Source organism: Toxotes jaculatrix, chromosome 8 (genome assembly GCF_017976425.1).
Source record: "Toxotes jaculatrix isolate fToxJac2 chromosome 8, fToxJac2.pri, whole genome shotgun sequence".
NCBI classification, from domain to species: domain Eukaryota; kingdom Metazoa; phylum Chordata; class Actinopteri; family Toxotidae; genus Toxotes; species Toxotes jaculatrix.
In genome coordinates, this window is record NC_054401.1 from 19,003,456 (window position 1) to 19,013,813 (window position 10,358).

Genomic DNA, 10,358 nt, shown 5'->3' on the forward strand with positions numbered 1-10,358 from the left:
TTCTCTCTACGCCCACATGTCCATCAGCCGTGTCCAAACAGCAGTATCCAAAAAACAAGCACTCTTCCACTGCTTTCACAATATAGTGCAGGACAATGGACAACACTATGGTGCAATAGTTAAGCAGATATTCAGTACAGCTTGTGTCCTTAGCCTGAAACATCAAAACGTGTTTTTGGGAGAAGACAGAGCAATTCTTCCTCCGCTGGTGTTTCCCCACATCACTGCAGTTTGACACAACATGGCAGCAGCAGCCAAAGGCCTGCCAGCTGTGGTCTCAGCCCACTGGGTCCACAGTTTGTTTTCTCATGAGTCATCATTAAACAGCGCTCAGGTGCACCTCTGGCAGTCAGAAATTCACTCCTGTCCCTTCCCTGTGTTCTCCTGCGTGCTTTTTTCTTCTTCTCAGCGCATTTTTTCTGCTCATCTCATCGCTTTCTCTTGGTCACCAAATGCAATAGCTTCCACTCATTTATTTTTACCCTTCTTCTCTCTAGGTTTCACCTTCGCTCCAGCTTAGTGGTATCTTGTGCAACCAAACTTCTGTCTCAAAATCACGCAGGTGGATAATGATACCTCTGGTGATCCTTAGGCAGCTCTTTTTCGACTGGGTATGAGTTGGGAAATGCCAGCCCTCAGAACTGGCACTGCTGGTTGGTTTATGGTTGGTAAAAACAAGTTCTCCACAAAACACAGTATCATTATGAGCAGAAAAAAGAGAGTTATGTTTAACGAATACAAAAATTCACTGCGGTGTTCTAAATGTTCAAGTCCTTAAGTTTTACTACTGCATATTGCATGGTCAAATATCCTGGTGTGCTGCAATAAGGCTGCTTTCTACACGCAGTTTGAACAAACATGACTAATGCTTGTTTTAATGGAAGGCAACCAAAAACATCTCTCACACTCCCGTTGTAGGTGTAGTTCAGGCCAATGTGTTTTCCAAGTGCTGACAAAGCACACATAGTGCAATACACTTAAACACAGAGGGCCAGCACAGGGTCAAATTGAGCGCTGCACCAAGTGTTAAAGCCCGAACGAAGGCATGCGTCCAGCAGTGTGACGGACAGCAGCGTAATGGCTGAGCACATCTCCCAGAGAAGGGAATATAACTGACTCAACTTTAATCAAGCGTATAGCTTAAGGCACCAGTCCAGCAGGTCACAAGTAACTCGAGGCTGGGTTAAACCCAGTTGCTCAGGTGACATGGAAACTTAATTTCATGCAAACATACAAATCTTACGTCTCAACAACATTCCTTTAGTTCTGGAACATGTACTATATGTGCAGAACAACAGACTAAATTCCCATACTCATGTGTGTCTTTTTATCTAGATGTAGAGTTGATGAAATCCAAAAACTTACTCTTGCTGTCTTTCTCTCCCTCCCTCTCCTCAGCCCTCCACTTTCTCTCTCTCTCTTCTCCCTTTTCCCTTAAAAATAGTTTTTTAAACAAGTGGTTCTCTCACACGGCCAACATCAACATCTAATAAAGCCCAAAGATAAACATGGGCCTCGGTCTACGGCAGAGTTGATTTCATCCCCAGGGAGCATCAGCCAACTCCCGTCCATCTGCCCAAACACAAACCTGCTGTTTTTCACGGGGGAAAAAAGAGAACATCAAAACAATGCTGTCAGATCAGCATTACTTGGGCTCTTAAAGAATATGATTATGCAGCGGTTTGTGAATATCAACTACCATGGCTTGTCTACGGCGTTAATACGTCTGCTCTGAACAGTCATCACGTCTGGTTTCTGGAAATCATGTGTTATTTTGCAGCCAAAAAGAGAGAAACGAAGAGATGAGTGGCCAAAAAAAGACAGAAATATGAAAAGAAAAAGGCTTGAGTTTGGTAAACATCATCACTATCGCAGTCTGTCTTTCAGTGTCCTTGACTCTGTAACAGTGAGAAAAAGAAAAATCTTTATGTTGGAATGGAGTTCAGCACAGTGCATGAACAGCAGGTGTTCCGTGTCATCCCGAACAGTGGAAAATGGTTTCAGTCATAGATATACAACGTTCATAAAAGAAAAGCATGGTTTGAAAAGGAAAACATGAGGGGGAGAGGCTTAATAACATCTTTAGTCCTGAGAACAGATGCCAACTGGAACAGTATCACAGTTAAAACAATCACATCTGTGTCCTGGAAATTAGGTGATAACCTTTTTCCTGCTTTTGTGGTCTTTCTAACCTAATTTTGCTTTCACATCGTGAGGTTCTCATTTGAAGGATGTGCTAGCTTTGTAACAGGATTTGTCGTGCTTGGCTTTATTGTTTTCTGTCTAGCTGGCGGTCCCAAGGTGAGCCGAGTGCACGGAAGGTGTGCATGACTCTCAGCATGCCTTTCCAGCCTACACCTCTGTGTTGAAAGCTGACTTATTGAGCACCTGCTAAATACAGTCAATCCTGGAGCGTTTCTGGATGTGATTATGTATGCGTTTTCTGTGTGCGTCTGCGCACAATCATGTACGTGAATATGTGTGTGTCAAGCATTTGTTTGCATAAAGATGTGTGCATGTGAATGTGCCCGCATGTTTTTCCATGCACAATACCAATCTGCTGCAGACCTGTCGCTGCTCGGTGCCAGCGCACAGATGTTTGGCCACTGTCCTTTCAGCAAGAGTTCGTCTGGAATCTGTAAAGATAAACAGAGAGAACAGTTCACACAGAATAACAAGTCTGTGACGGCGGAAAAGTGATACTCGTGTATTGTGCTTTCAAAGTGTGAGCATCTACTTTTATCATTAGAGGACACATCCTGTTCTATTCCAGGAAGATGTGATACTAGGATGGTTATTTAACTACTAAGTAATACCAAACAAAGGGAAATCCTCTTTATAGTTTTTCAAAGTCAGGAGCTGAGAGGAAATGACTGCAGGTATGTAGATTGTTTGTAAACTAAATGTTTTTGTTTAAACATGTTTAATATTCTGTAATGTGGTGATAATATTTTTATGCACAGCTCAGAATGTGAAAGATTTACCTACTTCACTTGAAATAAAGACGGCTTCCCCTGACATCAGAAGACATTTTTTTTAATGAAATATGAGCAGCGATGCTATATCACACAGCTAAGGGCATATACTTGATGAGAAGGGCAACAGTTTAAACCTTTATCGTATTGTATTAATTAATCAAAGCAGCACATTGCAATCTCAAGAAGAAGTTTCTTACAAGTCTGATAAAATGGAGACAGTCCTGTCAGTCAGGCGCTGATGTGTACCCAACAGAGTCTGTACTGAGTTGAAGTGTGTTTACAGTTTGTGTTGACCTGCTGGTCTTACTTCAATCAGGCCAAGACCATTTTCTTTGGGAAAACCCTGGTATATTTCTCACACATTACAAACACACAGACACACACACCCTTAGCACAGCAGCAGTCAGTTTCACTGCAGTTTCACTGATTAAAACTAGAACAAATGGCACACGTTCTTTACACTATCAAAGAAAGACAGTACAATAAAGTTACAAAGTGTATAAAAGATAGCATCTGTGTTTTTGAAGCTAACATCTGCACTGTGTGTGTGTGTGTGTAGGTGGAGGTGTATGGTTGGGAAAGTTATGATAGGAAGCCAAAAGCTGATGAGGGGCCCTTAGAGTCTGAATGATGGATGGATCAACGTGGAGGCATCTCTGGAGATAAACTGCAAAAGAGGAGGCAGGAAAAAAGAGAAGGAGGGGTAAAGAAGAGAAGAGTCATAAGGGAGAGTCCCACAGCAGGAAATAAAGATAAAACACATTGTAACGCACAGACATGGGGGGCTTTAGGGCAGTAAAGGAAAGACAAGTAGCGCACCCTGTTTCAGACCACAAGGCACAGGATGCTCAGCGATTATGCTACAGCCCCTCTTGTACGATTGTCTCTTGTTAAGTCAAAACCGCGGTAGTTCAGCATTAAGCCTGGCAGGGGATGAACAAATAGGAGCAGTGCATCACAGCAGATGCAATGATAAAGAGAGTTCAGTGTACTGGTTTAAGAGGAAAACCCTCACGATTAAAACAGGAAAAACAGTCATGTTCGCAAAGAATCAACAACAATATCAAAAAGTCCTCCACCTGCCAATTCAAAACCAATAATCTTGGTGGCTATCTGGTACAGCCTGTGCTCTCTAATCAAATCCAGCCGAATCGTGCTGCTAATAGTCGTAGTCTGACTTAGAAATGCAGCAGCTGGAGTTACATGATGGCAGGGTTTTTTTGCCCAGGGTCACAACAGCCACTAAACACTTGTTATGCTCATTTTCGTGCAGACGCTTGTTCCCCATCAAAGGAAAAGACTTTCTTTTCTCTATCCAATGATTTAACGTGGTCATTCCGTCTTCCTTTCCACACACACACACACACGCACATAAGCCAGTCACTGTCTCATTCACTCTAGATTCCCTATATCCTTGTCTTTTCTTTCCATCCATCCTCGTATATGTCTATTTGTGTTTCTTTTTTGTCTCTTAGACATTAATGTTGATCTGTGATGAGAGGTAGGATTAAGTGGATATTGACATTATCATACATGCCAGTATTGTCTTAGTGCCAGCCTGGAAGAAAAAAAAAGTACAAAAAAAAAACAAATGGAAACCAAAACACAGTCATAATATTTTGACATCTTGCACAGCAAATAACATGAGGAGGTGACCTCAGAGAGTGCACTACTAACAACTCTAGCTCTGCTAACACATCCTAATTGTTTCATTCCTGAAAAATGTTGTACCTACCTAGAGCCTTTGCAGAAAACTACCTGATTTTTAACTGGCTGCAATGCATTTTTGATTTTAAATACAATTTCTGTAAAGAACTGTTTTTTGTTGTTGCTGTTTTTTCTTTTTTTTTTCACAAAGAAGGGTAAAAAAAAAAAAAAAGAAAAAAATGCACCTGCCAAACAGGCCAAAATATTCAGAGGCAATGTCTCAGACAAAGCTTTTTGCTTTTGCTTCAATTTGTTAGGCACACAGTACAGTATAGTTAGAGCATATGCAATAGATTAAAAAAAAAGCTGCTTAAAATGTAAACAAGTGAATCATGGACAGGAAAGCCTGCACTAGATTAAGTGGCAGTTAATGTCTAAGAATCTGGATTAAATTCTTTTCATTCTATTTTCCATTTTTTTTCCTGCTTAACCACGAGAACTAACTTACCGTAATTTATTTTGTAGATAAGCCTAACAGTTAAATGACATGGAAAGCAGTGTTTCCATATCATGCTGCTGTTATCAATGCTTATGAATTTTTGCAGTGCTTACAGGTTATTCATACACGTAAAGCACAGTCTGCATTTTTTACAGATTTTTTTTTTGTCAGACTGTTTAAGCTCAACAGGCTCAGTGGCATGAGTAGGTGTGGCACCATCAACCTATAGACTGTGAGCACAATAGCCACACACACCCTTAGCGACTACCAGTGAAAAGTTAAGTATGCCATCTCCATTCTTCTTTCTCTTTCCCTCTTCCTTTCCACTTTCTCATTGCCCCTCACAGTGTGAAGTGCATTGTTGTGCTGAGCTCATGCAGTGCCAAGCACCAACCGCACCCCCCCCCCCCCCCTTGTAAAACCCCCATGTCCAATTTCAATTCTCCAGTTCCTTCCACCATTCACCTTATCTAATTAAATCTGCACTCAGTGGGTCCTGGGCACTGGAAACTGCATTGTGGGGTCCCTGGACAAGCAAAACAAATGGAGACCCCAGCATGTGGAGATTAGAAGCAGACCCTCCATGTGGCTTTTGTATGCATGGAGAAAAAGCAAGAGGGAGAGTGAAACTGCACAGGAGGACGAGTGAAGGGTATACAGGGTGAAAAAAATTTGGAAAGGTGGAATGGAGGAGAGAGTTTGAGGTGGACGCGGACATGTGGGCATGGAGATGAGAGAGGGAAGGAGAAAGAATTGAGCGGCAGACCATGGAAAGAATGGTGGGAAGTGGAGAGGGAAAGTGAAGGAATTCAGAGGTAGCAGTGGAGTGAGGGCTGAAAGAAAGAAAGAAAGAAAGAAAATGTGGCAAAAGTTCCCCCTGCCTTCCCTTTTACATTAACATTAAACTGCTTGACCACAAGCGTCTCCCTATCAGTTCGTATCCAGCTGTGTAAATATGTGGATGTGTTAAATGAACCACAAGCTGAGTGCCCTGCATAAAGGCATCTGCTAAGCAAACAAATAAACACAGGCACTCTAACCTCATAACCTGCTGTTATGTTATGGTGAGCGCACAAAGACTTACACGCACACATAATTTACACACACGAGCTGTGTGAACAGTCATAGCAGCACTTGCACGTATTCATAAAATAACGTGCATGGACACATGTACAGAAGCAGATTCAAACACACACACACACACACACACACACACACACACACACACACACACACTGGTGTGTAACCAGATCAGGCATAACAGTGGTTTCTGTGGTCATGTTACTCTCAGCCCATTACCTGTCTAAACAACAGCTCTCTGAGGACTCAGAATGTCTGTCACTCAAGAAATCTTCACAGAGGGTGAACTTTTTTTTTTTTAACAATTTTATTGTTTTTTTTTTTATTTTATTTTTTTTTACCAAAAACAAATTCAACCATAATTTTCTAAAATAATGGAAATAACGGTAGATGGATGTTTTCTTAGATGATAGCAATCAATGTAATCAAAAATATAAAGTAAGATATAGCATAATAACATAAAATTATCTGAATGACATCTATCAACTGATGTTTGTGCTGTCTGATGATGTAAAAAAAAAAACCTACAACCTTTCACTAAATGTAATGAACATTTAGTGAAACACAACATTTTATCTCACTTCATTAGAGTTGGGAAATATTTTGTTTTCTGACTATGTTATTATGATTATTTTTTTCCTTGTACGATTGTTTTGCTGGTGACTGCAGCTAAAATCATTTCTGAAGTGTTGAATGTGCCTCATCATTTCTGGTAATCATGGTAACCATGAATGGGACTTTAACGTCCAATTAAAATGTATAATTGTATCTATGATATCATACAAAGGTTGTGTGGCTTTTAAGAGGGTTTACAACTGAACCTCAGCAGACGTCAAATAAAAAAAAGCAGGAAGGAAATAAATTAAACTTATTAGCAAGAGAATAATTAAACAAACTAATATAAAGTGGGGGTATCCTGTTTTAGTGGCAAGCACAGTGTTCCTGAAGTTTATTGTGTGACTAAGTTGTTGACTTCTAGCCAAAATGTGAAAAAAAAAAAACAAATCTGCAGAATAAAACCTTCCAAATGGCAAAAGAACGGAAAGAAAAGCAGCAAAAACATATGTGTTGGAGTTTGCTGTTTTTGATGAATGTCTTCGGTGATTTGCTGTGCCAAGTCTGGTTAGTTTCACCCAGCTGGTCACTTTTTCATCCGTTTCTCTCTCTCTCTCTTTTTTTTTTTTTTTTTGCATCTCACACTGTGTCTTGCCTTTAACTCTCTGAAAATGCACAAGTCAGGCAGAGACAGAGCCACTTCCTCCTCAAAGTAAAGAGCACACAGATGAATGGCGATCCACGGGACGGGGATGGGGAAGATCTTAGCTGCAGTTATGAATTCCCTTGGCCTTGGATGCAATTATGGGTCATGTTTGTCATGATTTACGGCCACATCTCCTGTCTCTCTCCCTGCTGTTATAAGACACATCACAGCATCATTTGTTATAGTTCCCTTCTTTGTTCAACAAATATATGTCTTCTCTGAAAGCACCGCTTTCAACCTTCCTGAAACAACAGAGATAATAGATGTGATTTGTGTGCTGGAGAGGTAATTGAAAGGGCATTGGTCACTGTAGTTTTTGCAGTATTGCCCTCTACTGGTGAAGTGCAATAGGCTTTTAATTTTAGTATACTATGTTGTAGAATGGTGGAAACCATCTGTCACACAGACAGCAGAAATTAGACTTTGTTGTAAACGAAATTGTTGGACAATAATCTGTGAAAAGGAAGGGAAACGTGGAGTAATTCTGACTAATTATCTTCCATGATACACTCATCTATGTACCTGTAAGGGATCTTCTAAAAAATAAACCTGGGAGTGTGAAGAACTTACTTACTTACTTACTTACTTACACACACACACACACACACACACACACACACACACACACACACACACACACAGAGGGCACACTAGATCAATCCCCTACTGCCCAATTAGGGCTGACAGTAGGATTAAGGAAGGCTGACTCCCCAGGTCACATGAACTCTGTTGTCTGATACAGTTTCCCTCTGGAGACACACACAGGACTGATAGCACACAAAGGAGTGTGGTGGTGTGGATGTAAGTGTGTGTGTGTGTGTGTGTGTGTGTGTATTTGGAAGGGGAGTACAGGGAGAATCATTTGTTCTCCCCATGACATGTGTAAGTGCTAGAGTATGTGTGTGTGCAACTGTGTGTGTCTGTGCAGGCACGCTCGTTCATACATGTGCACTGGTGCAAGTAGAAAACATGCATATGTTACCTTTTCTGCTACATCCTCTGGACCCCTTCGGGTGTATCAAATTACCATATAATCCATCATCATATCATTACAATCTATCATTATAACCTTCTATCATTTGGAACACCGCCCAGAGATATGCTCTCATATGCAAATCGCATACAAGGTATGTCTTTTTCATTAAGCTACAGTGATGTGCTACATTTGCATTACATGCCTACAAATTATCCATTTAAGCTAAATCTATGCAACTGCTGCAAAGTCTGTTACAAATCTACAAAATGTGGTGGTGACTGTGCCTGCAGTCTCTCTGAACCGCAGCCGTGTCCATGTTTCATTAGCAACGCACTATCCATATTTCATTACCATGCCGGTCAGTTATTCAATACCTAATACCTGGTCAGCAAGAAAGGCCTCGATGAACTTTCCTCATTTCAAAACCGCCTTTGCGATCATGCAGAAGATAATGGGCCTCAGTGTTGTCTGTGGTCGAGTGCCAAGTATTTTGTTTTCCACAACTGGAAGAGAGGGGGAGAGAGTCGAGGTGGTTACTCAACCGTGTGTCAGGATATAATGTATTACCCCTGTTAAGTGGCATAAATTGTTTATTAGAAGCTATTAAGTAATAGTGAAATCCAAATACATGAGGGCAGAGAGGGGCTGCCTGTAGATACACAAATCTGATAATGTCTTTGAGAAGGTAATAGTGCATGCACACATACACATGTACATACACCAACATTTCTTGTCTAGACACAGGAGGATACAGGTGTTTGTGACTCTCTTTATCTCTCTGTGGTAGAAAAAAAAATTGTTTGGTTTTGCGCTAGCAGCACTTTTAAACAGCCTCACAGTTATCAGAATCAAGAAAACCTTTATGTGACGTCAAAGTCGACCATCAACCAAACTAAACAGATTGAGATTCAGATCGAAAAGCCCAACTCCAAAAACTGAAGGCATTCAGTCCAACAACTTTTATCAGAGATAAAAGGACTTCACAAACCTCTGGTCAGAGATAAGAGACAGAGATGATGAGTGTCAGGTGTACAGGCTTATAAGCTGATGGAGAATGTGTTTTTATCAGTAAGATTTGTAGCAGGTCATAAATAAAACTACACAAGAAAGGTACTAAGTACAGTAAAAGACATATTTCTGCCACAAAAAATACTTTGCATTTGTGTGTATGGGGATCAACAAGCCGTTGAATGTATGTTTGTGTATGTTCCATAGGTACATCACTGCACCTTTTTAAAGCTGTGTGTTCAGGCAAGAATATTTACATGCAAGCTGTGCGTGTGAGAATAAGTTTTGGGTTTGTGTGTGAGTTTGTCTATGCGTACGTATGCATCTATCTGGGAAATTCTTTGGCCCCAGGAATCACCAGAGACTCCATTACAATCAGCCACAGAATGGGCATGAACACTGTGCATTTCTCAGGCTCTCCAACAAATGTAAAATCATGTTTTTTGTTTCGGATAAAAATCCCTCGTGTGATGAAACGCTCCCAGAGCTCACTGAGATCTCGGCCAGCACCAAAGTTGGACAGCAGCTCAGAGCACGCAGCGTAATCGAACATGAAAAAGGCCTCCTCTCTAAGCATTTCCTTGGCCCTGACAGCTCGCTAATGAGGGTATTGATTGCAGTAACACATGCTGATGAAGGATCAGTGGGCTAGGTGCTGTACAGTGACATGTGTTAACAATGCTGCATGATTAAATTAATATGTTGCTGGGAAACTCAATATCTCTCTCTGGCCAATCACGCTGGAGGTAGCTTCCACCAAAAAGAAGGAAATGCTCAAAGAAGGAAAGAATACAAAAAATACTCTACTTAAATAGAATAGTCACTGCACCCAGCCAAGAAGTAGTCCAGCATGTGAACCCTCATAAAATCACAACTTTTCATTTGTTATTGAACTTTTTTCGTACATAT